This window comes from Sus scrofa, chromosome 4, assembly GCF_000003025.6.
Source record: "Sus scrofa isolate TJ Tabasco breed Duroc chromosome 4, Sscrofa11.1, whole genome shotgun sequence".
In the NCBI taxonomy this organism is placed as follows: Eukaryota; Metazoa; Chordata; class Mammalia; order Artiodactyla; family Suidae; genus Sus; species Sus scrofa.
The window spans coordinates 69,616,896-69,631,636 of NC_010446.5; the positions used below are offsets into that span (position 1 = coordinate 69,616,896).

General features: G+C 39.0%; 1 protein-coding gene across 1 annotated transcript in view; it reads left to right on the top strand.

Moving 5' to 3' along the window:
• LOC100738003 (25-hydroxycholesterol 7-alpha-hydroxylase-like) overlaps window positions 1-14,741 on the top strand; it is a 177,179-nt gene that overhangs the window by 943 nt on the left and 161,495 nt on the right. The window lies entirely within an intron of this gene.

The following is a 14,741-nucleotide window of genomic DNA, read 5'->3' on the forward strand; positions in this document are numbered from 1 at the left end:
TAGAACAAAAGAAAACAGTAACAGAACTACTAGGTGTGTCACACTTGATGGTCTCATTGAGAGTATGGAAGTAGAGGCCACTCCCTTGCCTTCTGAGATGGCCCACTCTGTTTATCTCTCTCAATAAATCTCTCTCCAAAAAAGGTTAAAAAAAAAAAAAAAGGAAATGTGGAAGTAGAAGAAACAAGACAAGTTCAACCTAAAAGCACTCATTTTGAAATCACTCTGTTTCTTTTCTTACCTGGTGCCTTTTTCATACTACCAGGTTTCTCATAGCATGTTAACCCCCTTGTTTTTTATTTTTGTCTGATCATCTAGGTGGAGGCTGGTGTCATTTCCTGAGGTAGGGCAGGTTTAGCGGAATGGAGGGGACCAGCAATTTTGTTTGGGGCCGTTAGATAGTGAAGGCTGTGTTTCTGGTGCTCAGTGGCGAGGTCCAGGGAGAATATTTAATTATGAATGTCACAAATATGAAATGAGTGTAGGTTGGTCACCTGGTGAGAGAGTCTGATGGAGAAGCAGGGAGTCTAGGCCACGCTCCTTATTGCAGGGTCTGGCGGAGGAAGAGGGGCCACAGTGGAGTCCCAGTAGCATGGGAGGAAAATCCAGTGACTGTGGGGTTCTGGAAGCTCCGCAGGGATATATTTAAGCAGTAGAGGGGGAGTTATCCGTGTCAAATGTCTCTGAGCAGTCAAGTTTGTGAGGGCAAAGGACACCGGTGTTGACAAGATGCAGAACTGATAAGAGCTAAACTGAGAGTTAACCAGAATGCTAGCCTGTTTGAAGTGGGTTGAAATGCTGTCTGTCCTCCAATAAACTTCTAAAATTTTATATGCAGATGAGAGTGCAATTTAGTATTATGTTTCATATCTCTTGAGCCAGTAATTCCAGTAATCTTATTTAAAAGAACTTCTCCTGGTGAGATTATCATGAACATTCTTTAAGATTTAACCACAGCAGTGCTCATTAGGATTGCTTATAAGAGTGAAACATTAGAAGAAAACTAGGTTTCCAAAAAATATTGATCTAGTTAAAGAAATTCTAGCATGTCCAAATGATAGAAACTTATACTGGCCATAAAAATATAGTGTAGAATATATGAAGATGTAGAAAACCATATTCAAGATATAGTAAGAAAAAAAATACAAAACAGAATATGTTCACATACACAATGTCAGTGACCTCAGCCAAAGACCACGAGGAGTAGAGTTATTGGTAATTGGAGTAGTTATTGCTTATGACAGCAAGAAAGAACACATACCATTCATCATGACTAAAAGAGTTTTGGAAAGGACCTATTTATAGGATTTAGGTTTGTGTTATGTGATTTTAGAGAGGGTTCGAGGAAGCAGGGTTTTGCTCTGTTGGTAACATACTCTCAGGCAGCTGGGGCGGGGCTATGATTGAACACCCTAAGAGATCTCTTCTGAGGCAAGAGGAATGGATTGCGGCTAAATCAGTAGTTAGTAAGTAAGCAACAGACACTAGAATTAGTTTGGGGGTCATTTTATTGATTTAGACAGTGTTCATGATTTTGCCAGTGTAGGTATTCATGATTATGGAGTGAATTTATTTTTGCTTTCTCCATAAAAATCACAGAGCAGCTTTCTTTGGTCACTTAATCAAATATTTGCTCAAGATTGGCCTAATGTTTGGGCAATTGTTTACCTTCAGCAGCAGAGCAAAGTGTGGTAGCTACTGTCAACTGAATAAAAACACACAACCTAAAAGCTGAGTTGTGTTTTATTTGAGAATCTTACTGAAGACTATACAGCCCAGGAGACAGCCTCTCAGCTAGCTCTGAGGAACTGTTCTGAAGAGGCAAGAGACAAGGGAGGAACCAGGATATAGAGGAGTTTTTTGCAAATAAATAAATAAATAAATCATGTAGTTGAACCTCAAAAGACTACTGCTAATCAGAAAAAAACACATCTCAAGTTAATGATTTTGTTTTTTGTTTTTTGTTTTTGGTTTTTTTGCCATGCCCACAGCATGTGGAAGAAATCCCAGGCCAGGGGTTGAACTTACGCAACAGCAGTGACCCAAGCCACAGCAGTGACAACATCAATCCCTAGGCCACCAGGAAACTCCTCAAGTTAGTGATTTTAGAGCTTTTCTGTATGTGGGAAGGTGCAAGAGTCTGAGCTCATTGAAATGATTTCTTAGTTATGCATCTTCACTGTCTAGGGCTAGTATCCTGTTTTTCTCCATCCTGAAATCCCCTCCAGGCTCACCACTCTGTCAGGGGTGGCTGTAGTGGCTGACAGCTGGGCAACATTTGTTTCACTGGAATGGTAGGCAGTATTTTTGGCTCACCCTTTGAGTGCCAAGCAAACAGCTCAATATCAGGGGTTTGCTTTTTGTGTTTCTTTTAGGGCCACAGCTGCAAGCATATGGAAATGCCTGGGCTAGGGGTGGAATCAGAGCTACAGCTGCCAGCCTTTACCACAGCTCATGGCAATGCCAGATCATTAACCCACCGAGTGAGGCTAGGAATCAGACCCACATGCTTATGGACACTAGTCAGGTTTGTAACCCGCAGAGCCACAACGGGAACTCTCTGGGGTTGCTTTTATCTTTCTTAAAAATATAAAAGACTGCAGGGATATACCACAGACATTTTGGGGGGTTAAACTTATGTACACTGAAATGTGTAGATTGCAGCTGAACCATTTTATTAGTTTTCATAAATGTATATACCCATGTAACTGTCACCCTAATCAAGGTATGGAATATTCTCATCACTCCAGAAAGTTTTCTAATGCCCTTTTCTAGTCTGTCCCCATCCCTGAGCTCTGATTTAGTTTTGCCTGTTCTTGAACTTCATCTAAATGGGCTTATGCAGGATCTGCTTTTGCGTATGGCTGCTTTCTATCAACAAAAAGATTTTGAGATTTACCTGTTGTTACCTGTATCAGTAATTCATTTATGCTATTTCATTGCAGAGTAGTTTGTATTCTTTTTATATAAACAGTGGTATATTCATGTATATGTACATATATATTATGTTTATTATGTATGTGGGTGTGTATGTGTATACTACATGTGGTCATCTGTTATTCAGTTAATGGACATTTAGTTATTTCCAGTTTGGGACTATTATAAGTAAAGCCTATGTAAACATTGTTTTACAAGATTTTTCGTGGACATATATTTAGTTCTTTCGTGGGTTAAAATCTGGAAACCCATAGAAGGCTGATGGATCACAGAGTAAAGACACACTCACAACCAGCTGGGAAAATGCCACTTTTCCAAAGTAATCGCACTATTTGTAGCGCTTCCACCAGTACATACTCTATGAGAGTTCCAGTTGCTGCATATCTTCACCCAATCTTTTGTTATAAACACTATCTTTCTAGATTTGGAATTTAATTGTCTTCCCCTGAAGAGTGTTGAATTTTGTTCTAGTGTGCAGATGTATTTCTGGCCAATACCCTTGAACTTGTTGGAGCTTAGATTTACTCTTTATAAAGATGAGTTTATAGGAGTTCCCACTGTGGCTCAGGGGTTAATGAATCCAACTAGGAACCATGAGGTTGCGGGTTCAATCCCTGGCCTTGCTCAGTGGGTTAAGGATCCGGCATTGCTGTGAGCTGTGGTGTAGGTTGCAGACACGGCTCGCATCCCTCATTGCTGTGGCTCTGGTATAGGCCGGCAGCTACAGCTCCAATCCGACCCCTAGCCTGGGAACCTCCATATGCCGTGGGAGCGGCCCTAGAAATGGCAAAAAGCCAAAAAGCCAAAAAAAAAAAAAAAAAGATGAGTTTATAGAAAGCTCAAGATATTTGTATTTGTCAAGCTTCTTTTCTTCGATAGACTTCAAACTCTAAAACTCTGGTCTCCCCAGCAGTGGGCAGTAGCTGAAATCCTTGCTCAGTACTTTGAATCTTCCAGCTGATTCCTTCTACGGGTCTCTTTGAAATCTCCACAGATGCACACTTCTAAGTTTGGCCCACAATTTGAGGGATGTTTATATGTATATTTTTCTAGGTTTCTTTTCTTGATTTCCAGCCACTTCAGCACTTCAAACTCTGACTCCTCAAACAGTAATATTGTAGCTTTTTGCTGGAGTTCCAGCTCCTTTCTCCCATGCAAACCTGGAGGAAATGCTATCTACTGTGGCCCTAATTCATTATGGGTCTGTTCTTTAAAGGTTGACTGCCCTTCAGTATCTGCCTTCTTTTGCTTGTTCTTCAGTGCCTTTAAATCACTTGTTTATTTTGTAATCCGTGAAAATGTTATTTCAAGCAACCTCCATTATTGGAACCCCACCAGACTTCTTACAGTGGTTATATCTAGGTGATGACTTTGTGGAATGGTTTTTATTTCCTTTCTGATGCATATATATATAATATTTATTTATACTATATAATTTTTTTCACTTATGAGATATATATATATATATATATTTTTTTTTTTTTTTTTTTCTGGCTGCTATGTGCAGCTGTTTGATGTGGGATCTCAGCTCCCAGACCAAGGATTGAATGCAGGCTGCTGTGGCAAGAGCACAGAGATCTAACCACTAGACAACCAGGGAATATATTTTTATTTTTATATATTCTATATATTTATATTATGCTTATATTTTTAAATTGTCATAATATATAGGTATATCTTTCATAATACAAAAAGATGGCACATTTAAAATAAAACTTTGATAAATTCTTTTTAAATATTTTTAATCTCTGGGGTTTTTTTTTAGAGGAACCAACATTCTGGGTCAGTGGTAGTGGCAGGATTAGAAGATATGATTTGGGTGGCGCTAGGAAACTCATTTCCAGAAAGTCATTTCCAGAAAGTCTTGAATAATAGGATGTGTTTTAGTCAGTAATTAGGTGCATTTAAAAAAATCACTGTTTACTAATAATAGACTTAAATATAGATAGCTTCTTTCCAATTTATTGTAGAAGAAAACATCACATAAAAACAGGGTCTGTGTAGCAAAAAAGTGAGATGGGTTTACTTCCGTCTTTCAACCCTCTCCCCCAACACACATATCCTCACACCCCCAAAATGCTATAATTGGTAAGAAAGAAGGTTAAAAAAATTTTTTTTTCTGTCTTTTTAGGGCCATACCCACAGCATATGGAAGTTCCCAGGCTAGGGGTCAAATTGGACCTGCAGCTTTTGGCCTACAGCATAGCCACAGCATCTGAAATCTGAGCCACATTCACCACCTATGCTGCAGCTTGCAGCAAAGCCAGATCCATAACCCACTGAACGAGGCCAGGGTTCAAACCTTCATCCTCTTGGATGCTAGTCAGGTTCTTAATTTGCTGAGCCACAGCAGGAACTCCTAAATGTTTTCAAGATAATTTTTTTTTTTTTTTTTTTTTTTTTTTTTTTTGGCCGTGCCTAGAGCATACAGAAATTCCCAGGCCAGGAATCAAGCCCATGCCACAGTAGTGACAGTGCCAATCTTTAACCCTCTAGGCCACCAGGGAACTCCTTAAGATTAAATCTTAGTCAAAATAAAAATTCAATGAGTGTTTTTTTTTGAGTTGTTAAGATTTCAAGGTTATGTAGATAATGAGTTGTTTTGAAATGTTGAGTTGCTGACAAGACTGTATCACACAAGTCAATTATTTCCTCTTTCTAATTACTTAATTACTCCCGAACAAATACCCCTGATGCTCTAGAGCCCTCACATTGTTACCACTGCCTAGAGAAGGAGAAGAACTAGGTTGCCATCATTAGTGGATGTTTTTCTTGTTTCTTTCCCTTTTCTCCTAATAAATATAGGAAAAGGATGTGGGCAGCTGAAAGCAAAGTCATTTTCTGCTCAAGAGTCTGCTGAATTTAACAGGTGAATTTTGATGTTTTTGCATAGGAGGTGATAGGGAGCTCTCTGAGCACATGTGTGGCTCTTAATTAAATGACTAATCAGTTATTGCATGGTCCTACATTTACCTGCAGAGTTTGAATTGGTCTTGTTACCATTTGAGACCTTTCAGGCTGTATCACAATTTTATTTTGTAACTTTAAGAAAAAGGTCCTGAAGGAGTTCCCGTCGTGGCTCAGTGGTTAACGAATCCGACTAGGAACCATGAGGTTGCGGGTTCAATCCCTGGCCTTGCTCAGCGGGTTGGGGGTACCGCGTTGCCGTGAGCTGTGGTGTACGTCACAGACTCGGCTTGGATCCTTCGTTGCTGTGGCTCTGGTATAGGCTGGCAGCTACAGCTACGATTCGACCCCTAGCCTGGGAACCTCCATATGCCGCAGGAGCAGCCCAAAATGGCAAAAGGACAAAAAAAAAAAAAAAAAAAAGAAAAAGAAAAGAAAAAGGTCCTGAAGATAGTGTTCCTACTGTGAAAATTAGAGGAACGCAGAGGCGAAAAAAAACACATGCTTTGCTCTTTATTTGTGTGTCATTCAAAGTGACTGTTTACCGGGTCTTGGAAAGTTCAGAAATGCCACTTTTGTCCCCACTGAGGATTGTTCAATGCTGGAATCACAATCTGCTGATAAATCCTGGCTAAACCTTTAAATTTATCATCTGTTTGCATAAGAGAAGTCAGTTAAGACTTTATGCCAGATCAATATAAATCGACTTTTATCAGTGTGAAATCTTGGAATGCTTACCTTAGTCCTGCAGGTCATTTATGTATGTAAAATTTCCTATGACTCAGTGGTTTCCAGCAATTGGACTTTCTTTTTTTTTTTTTTTTTTTTTTTTTTTGGTCTTTTTGCCATTTCTTGGGCCGCTCCAGTGGCACATGGAGGTTCCCAGGCTAGGGGTCCAATTGGAGCTGTAGCCGCCGGCCTACGCCACAGCCACAGCAACCTACACCACAGCTCACGGCCACACCGGATCCTTAACCCACTGAGCAAGGGCAGGGAACGAACCCGCAACTTCATGGTTCCTAGTCGGATTCGTTAACCACTGCGCCACGACGGGAACTCCAATTGGACTTTCTTGTAGAAGGAATGTAATGTGAGGCCGAGAGCATGGTTGTGGAGTCAAAATGAACCTGGAACCAAATGTGATGCTGACGTCTGAGAGGAATGGAGGGAAGATGGAAATGACTGTATCAGGCTCTGTGCATCAGTGTTTTGTAGATATTATCTCATTTAATCTTCACTGTGGTTCATGAAGTGACTATTAAGCTATTTTTTTCAGAAGAGACTAACCCAATAAGAAATTAACCAATTTGCTTAAGGTTGCAAGGCTGCTCAGGAATAGAAGTGGGTTTTGATTCCAGGTAGATTATAGCTATGGTAGACAGAAAAGACCCCCTAATTTCAAAGTTATTCACACCTTAATCCTGAGGACCTGGGAATACGTTAGGTTACTTGGCAGAGTAGAATGAAGGTTGCTAATCAGCTACCTTTAAAATGAGGGATTATCCTGAACTATTGGGTGGGCCCAGTATAATCACAGAATAAAACTGCAAGTAGGAGGCAGGAGAGGAGGTCAGTTAGCCATTGCTGGCTTTGGAGGTGGATTAAGGAGAACAAAGGCCAAAGAATGCAGGCAGCTTCTGGAAGCTGGATAAACAAGAAAATAGATTCGGCTCTAGAGCCTCCAGAAAAGAACCTGGGCCAGCTAAAACCTTGACCTTAGCCCAGGGAGACCCATTTCGGACTCCTGGCCTATGGAACTGTACCATAGTAAATTAGAATTGTGTTAACCACACATTAGTGGCGATTTGTTACTGTGGCCATAGTAAGCTACTGCAGCAGCCAGATCCCCCATCATCTTTGCCCTGGACTGTGCTGCCTGTTGCAGGAAGGTTCAGAGAGCAGGAAAGGTGGAATGACATTGCTGGTCGCCCAAAGGAGTGGGATGGAAGGTGCCTTCATCACTACACTAATGCTAATAGGTAATAATTTGACAACTCTTGATCCCATACTTCACAGATTACCATTGCTATTCATTGATATCTCTCTTCCTCATCCATCAGTTCGAAAGTATGGTTTGAATGTTTGTTATGTATCTATATAACCCCGTGGCTCTTTATTTAAAGTCTTTTTGGAAAGGTAAGGTGGGTTTGCAGGCATTAAGGTGCACACCTCCTTACTGCTACCCACAGCCTGGAGGAGGAAGCTGAGGGTGACTCCAAGGAGTTGAAGGGTTCCGAGGTGACAGGACTCTGTACTTCACTGATTGCCCAAAATTCGAGTAAAGCAGAGAGAGCCATCAGCTGCCGAGGAAAGATTAACAGCTTCTTATAGATGAATATTTTTGTACTTTATCCAAAGTAAAATCCTATTGAAATGACTTCAGGTTACTGTACTGTGAAAGGCAAAGGGCAAAATTATAGAAAGCTACCTTCCTGAATAAGAGAAGGTGACATCTATTATATCATGCATTTTTATAGCTGAAGTGTTCATTTTATGGCTTTGGCATTTTTTTTTTCCCAACACAGAAGTATTTGGGATGGGGTCATTTTTTTTGTCTGTAGAAAAGTGGAAAGGATTAATTAAGTCTGTAATTGCTTAATACAGAAATTAATAGAAATTTAATAAACGTACAACCATAACAGGATGTAAATCCATTGTCATTTCTCCTCGTAACTTTATCCTAAGTAGTTGATACTAATGAAGAAGAAACTTAAAAAGCTTGACTTTAGTTTTAGCACCCAGCACATTATCTGGCACTAAGTAGGTCCTCAGTGAATATGTGTTATAAGAATGAAGGATGAATGAATGGGTTTGGTGCAGAAATTGTTATCTATTTCTAATATGATTATTTTAGAATTGATATTGATATCAAAATATAAAAACTGCTCACAAAAATGATAGATCAAGTGTCATACATATCAGTTTTTCTGCTACTTTAAGTAAAAAGAGAAGATTTTATATACCAGTGCTTACCTATCATGAATATTTATAAGCGGGAACATATATTGGTACCATAATTATTTTTTAGTGTAAACCTAACTGAAAACATAGCAACTGGCATGCAGTCAACTCCTAAAATTCCTGCTTCTGAAAACTCAGTTTAAAAATACATATTGTTAACTTTCAGGTCTAGGTTCTGGATTTGCGTAACTGTGCTTATGATACCCCCACACCCGGTGTGGGTGGACAGTGTGCTTTATTTAACAAATCAGAGCTCCCTTGTGAAAGGGCTGAGTCTGCTTTGGGTTCATCACATAGATTCACACCCATTTTGGTCTTTGGAACCTGTAGCAAAATAATGGTGGGATGATGACTTACAAATATTAAAGAGACCAGGCTTTCTGTTTGAAAATCAGCATTGCCCTGGTAAAAGCATTGCTTTGTATTAGCTGTACCTTGAAACTGTGATTCCTCCAAACCACTTTATCCCAGAAGACAAGTGGCTTGTTGTTTGGTAATGTTTAGTTGTGACACTGTATTTTATCAGTGCTATACTTTGGGGGCAGAATGTGAAGAGATTAACATCTTTGGATGGTGGACAGTTAACCTGATGGGCATGTTTAGCTACTCCCATATTTTTAACTTCTCAGTTTATTTTTGTCTGTTGACTGTGTAGTATTAAAGAATTGCTTTTGGCTTGTAATAATGGTGGCCAACACATTTGAGCCATCCTTGTGTGCCTGTGAGACACTGAGCTGAGGGCTTTAATGTTCCCAAAGTCATCCAACTAGACTGTAGTGCAGTTAGGGTTCAGATCCATTTGGATTTCAGGTCCATCCATCTAACACTGAGTTTTCTCTTTTTTTCTTGTTCTTTTTAAGCTTTCTGGCACCAATGTTCTGACCCTTGATTAAAAATGAAAGTATTAAGATCTAATACAACTTTTAAGCATTTCTAGTAGAAATTGGTCAAAGATATGGGTATGGACATTTCAACTTTAAAAAAACAAGAATATGTTGGAGTTCCCATCGTGGCTCAGAGGAAACGAACCCAACTAGCATTCAGGAGGACGTGGGTTTGATCCCTGGCTTCACTCAGTGGGTTAAGGATCTGGCATTTCCATGAGCTGTGGTGTACGTTGCAGATGTGGCTCGGATCCTGAGTTGCTGTGGCTGTGGCGTAGGCTGGCAGCTGTAGCTCTGATTCCACCCCTAGCCTGGGAACTTCCATATGCTGCAGATGTGGCCCTAAAAAGACCCCCCCCCAAAAAAAAATATATATACATAGTCTATTAAGTCTGAAAAAGCAGGCAATACTAACCCTCTGCTATCTCCTTGTGACACAAAATTTCTGAAAGTCACATTTGTTGGACAGTGTGAGAAAACACCACTTTTTCCTTATTCCATTTACAGGCTTTTACACCCACTTGCTTAATGGCTCTCCAGAGGATTTGAGGTTCATCATGTGCCCTCACTGCCCTTTATTCTGATACACTGGAGAACAGGACAGATAATCCAGTAACCTGTCTATCTCTATATCTCTTTCTCCTTTGATGTATACAAAGCTCTGTATGTTTAATGTATACAATTTGATGAATTTGGAGATAAGTATTAATCGATGAAATCATCACTACAACCTGTGCCATAAATATCCCTATCACCTGCAAAAGTTTTCTCTGACCCACTTTACTTATTATTATTAAGAATACAACATAATATCTACCCTCTAAGCAAAATTTTAGGTGTATAATACAATATTAACTACAGGCACGATGGTGCACAATAGATCTCTAGTTTTCCCCTCCCCCAGCCCCTGTTAACCAGCATTCTGTTATCCAGTGCAAGTTTGTGTGCCCAATGCACAGTGAGGCCAAACAAACCAAAACATCAGAGTTTAGAGCAGAGAAAGGTTTATTGCATGGCCATGTAAGGGGACATGTGGCTCATGCCTCAAAAGCCCCAAACTCTTTTCTTTTCTTTTTTTTTTTTTTTTTGTCTTTTTGCCATTTCTTGGGCCACTACTGCTATATGGAGGTTCCCAGGCTAGCGGTCGAATCGGAGTTGTAGCCACCAGCCTACACCACAGCGGCCTACACCACAGCTACAGCAGCATGGGATCCGAGCTGTATCTGCAACCTACACTGCAGGTCACAGCAACGCTGGATCCTTAACCCACTGAGCAAGGCCTCCTGGTTGAACCTGAGACCTCCTGGTTCCTAGTCAGATTCGTTAACCACTGAGCCACAGCGAGAACTCCCCCCAAACTCTTCTTTGAAGGGTTTTAGCAAAGCATTTTTAAAGACCAGCTGAGGGGGTGGCATGGTTAGTGGCTGTAAACTTCTTGCTGTAGAAATCCTTTGTTCTTATAGCTGCCCAGGTAGGTAAAGTCATGATGTTCCTATAAACCTCCACCAGTCAAATGTTATTCTCTTCTGCAACTTTTTACCTCTATATGAATGGACTCTTAAAGGTCAGAGGCTCAAGGAGAGGCTCTCCTGTATGTTTCAGGCTATAGGCAACATTCTTTTACAAAAGGTGCAGAGCCAGTATGACAAGGAAACAGAGCACAAAGGTTAAAGTAAAAGAAACAGATCTCATATGGAGTCAGACTTTTTCTTTCCTATTACGATTCTTTTCTTCTACCAGTTTGACAATTTGAGATTCCTCATTTAAGTGATAGGATATGGTATTTGTCCTCCTGTGTGTGGCTTATTTTACTAGCATGGTTTCTTCTAGGTTCATTTGTGTCGTCACAAATGGCAGAATTTCCTTCTTAAGACTAAATAACACTCCACTGTATGTATAAACTACGTTTTTCTTTATTTGCCCGTTGATGGACATTTAGGTGGTTTTCATGTCTTGGGGTATTATGAATAATGCTTTAATGAACATGGGAGTGTGGATATCTTTTGGGGATTCTTATTTCAGTTTTTTGAATATATATCCTGAAGTGGAATTGTTGGATCATATGGTAGCTCTATTTTTAATTTTTTGAGGAACTTCCATACTGTTTTTTATAGTGGCTGCACCAATTTACATCCCACCAGCAGAATCCAAGGGTTCCCTTTACTCTTTTCTCTACACCCTTGTCAACACTTTTTTTTTTTTTTTTTTAAATAACAGCCTTCCTTACACGTGTAGGTGACATCTCATTGTAGTTTTGATTTGCATTTCTCTGATGGTTAGTGATGTTGAGAACCTTTTCCTATACCTGTTGGACACGTGTATGTCTTCTTTGAAAGAATGTCTATTCAGGTCCTTGCTAGTATGCTGTCAGAGTTCTGTATAGATTTTTGAATATTAATGCTTCATCAGATATATGGTTTGCAAATATTTTCTCCCATTCTGTAAGTTGCTTTTCATTTTATCTATTGTTTCCTTTGCTGTGCAGAAGCTTTTTAGTTTGATGTAGCTTCACTTGTTTATTTTTGCCTTTGTTGCCTATGCTTTTGGTGTCATATCCAAGAAGTTGTCGAGAAGCTTTTTCCTCTGTGTTTTCTTCTAGGGCATCCTACCTCTTGATACAAGGAACAGTGAGCTGGCTGAGTATCACCCTTTAATATTTATAAAAACTTGCAAAATTTGACTCAAAATCACTGTTTTCAAAAGAAAAATCATGTTGAAGCAACTGGAATCAAAAAGGAAGGCTATTTTCACCTTCTGGGAATCGATTAAAGGCAGTTTAGTATGTTTCCCATTTTAACAATCCTTCCTAGATGGATTATGCAAGCTGTTGCCATGTCATGGCTGCAGTTACTATTGCACTTAGAGAAGCAGCAATAAATATTGTGTGAAAAAATATTACAGACAGTTCAAATATTACTTGATGTAGCAAAGCATAGGGCTTCCTGATATGTCTCTTGAATGCTTTCTGGTCTACAGTGAACTTTCAGTCTTGCTTTGGCTTTTGAATGACCTTTCTCACATGGACAAAGAATCTCAGTACTGTATGCAGAACATGTAACTTTGCCCTTATTTCTTTGCAGGCATACATGCAGCTTCTTTCACTGTGCATGCAGTGTATGTGTGTGTGAATATATAAATGTATAAATATATGTGTGTATATATGTGTATATATTTCAAACTAGTTCTACCCTTTTTGCTTGTCAGTGTGTTATACCATATGGTCTAGAGCATCATGCCAAAAGATAAAAATATTCCTAGAACATATGAAATCACTAGTCAACTGAAGAAGGGTAAAGGCTTTTGACCACAGCATTTGTGACTCTGATGCATTTGTGGTCCATAGTACATGGCTTAATACCCCAATTCTAAAAACAGGACATATTTTGTAGCTAAAGAGGCTCCTGTTTTTTAAGGGAAGGAATCCAAAATAAGGTCTTTAAGATTTTTATTTTTTTCTAAAGGAATGGGATTCAAATAAGTGTTTTCTTTCTATGGCAAAATTCTCCATATGTATTTACGGAACTTTCCCCTCTTATTTTAATCTCTAGACTTACCATACAGGCAGGCATTGGAGATGGAACCCGCTCCATCGGTGGATGGAGTCTTTTGGTTTTGGATAAATGGCCACTACACGGTTTCTTCTAACTTATTCCCTGAATGGGGTGTCTCAACCAAAAAAGAAAGGTATGCAATATCAAATCCTCTGGAATTCCTAGGGGCCATGGAATAAAGAGAATCATGTGACTCAAGGCTGTTTACTCCCCAGCCATCAGCAGTAAAGGGTCTGCAGATGGTCTACCACTTGCCTTATTGCGCTCCTCAGATTTTACTCATTTTACGTCTCAGGTAGACATGGTTCCTTTGTGCCATGTTGAATATTGTTGTCAACTACTTAATTAAACAAAAATGGGGGGGAAAAACCTTCAGCAGTTCATTTCCTAGCCAAGGATTGAGTGTATTTTTTAACTAGAGAAACTATCCCATAAAAGAGAGGAAGTGCCATTGCCATGAAATTTCTGGGTAACAGCTCTGTAAATAGTTCTCATGTCATTTGACAAAGATCCAAGCTTAACTTTTCATCTCCTCACTGATTATCTTTCTTCTTCTTCCTTCCTATCAGCTCTTCTAATTGTTGTTGTTGTTGTTGTTGTTTTAAATAAAATGACCCTACCTGAGATTCATCTTTATGGTGGGTGGGGGAGATCTGTAATACAATAGTCTTGCTAGACTGGATCTTAGCGGTGCCCTTTCTCATTCTATGATTTATGTTTGAACCCTGCGATATTGCAGTTGACTTCTTAGGCAATGGTTGCTTTATTTGAGACAAACATAAATGTTTGTAAGTGTTTGTCAAAAATGTTCAAGCAAATATCTTATTCCTGAAGCATCTATGTGTTTTATTTGTTCATATGCTTTTCCCTATATTCACTAGAGATCAACTTTAGAGCAGTATCTTTAGTCCCAAATATAAATTAATAAAATTGAGTAGGTAGGTAAAAATGTTCTTAATTACATTGCCTTGGAATATATATGAAAATTGCCTTCCACTTTGTAGGCAACTATATACATGTACAATATTTTAAAACCATGTTTTCATTTTGATGTTTTTATTTTTAACTATATTTTTAAAAACTAACTATATATACATATTATAATATATATATAATATTTTAAAGGGCTAGTCTTTCCTCTTTTAGAAGCCAGAGTGACTGACTCATGTAAGTTTTCTCAGTCTGCTTTAGTGGAACTAAGATAATGCAATTCCTTTTTGAAACTCTGTATTTGTACTCTTTTAAAACAGTCCTATTTATAAGAAATGCTGGCCAGATAGAACCAAAAGCTGAAATAATGTCTGTTTTTGGACTTCAGAAAGTCCTAATTGTCACTGTCTTATAAAAAGAAACACAAAACCCAAGAGTCTCAAGCACTATGTTTCTATGGTAGGGTAAGAAAGCCTTTAAGTATTTTAGGATGACTCATATTTGTAGGACATCTCATGACCCATGTAACAAATTTAGAATAATCCTAGGGTATTTAGTCAATTAAAATAGA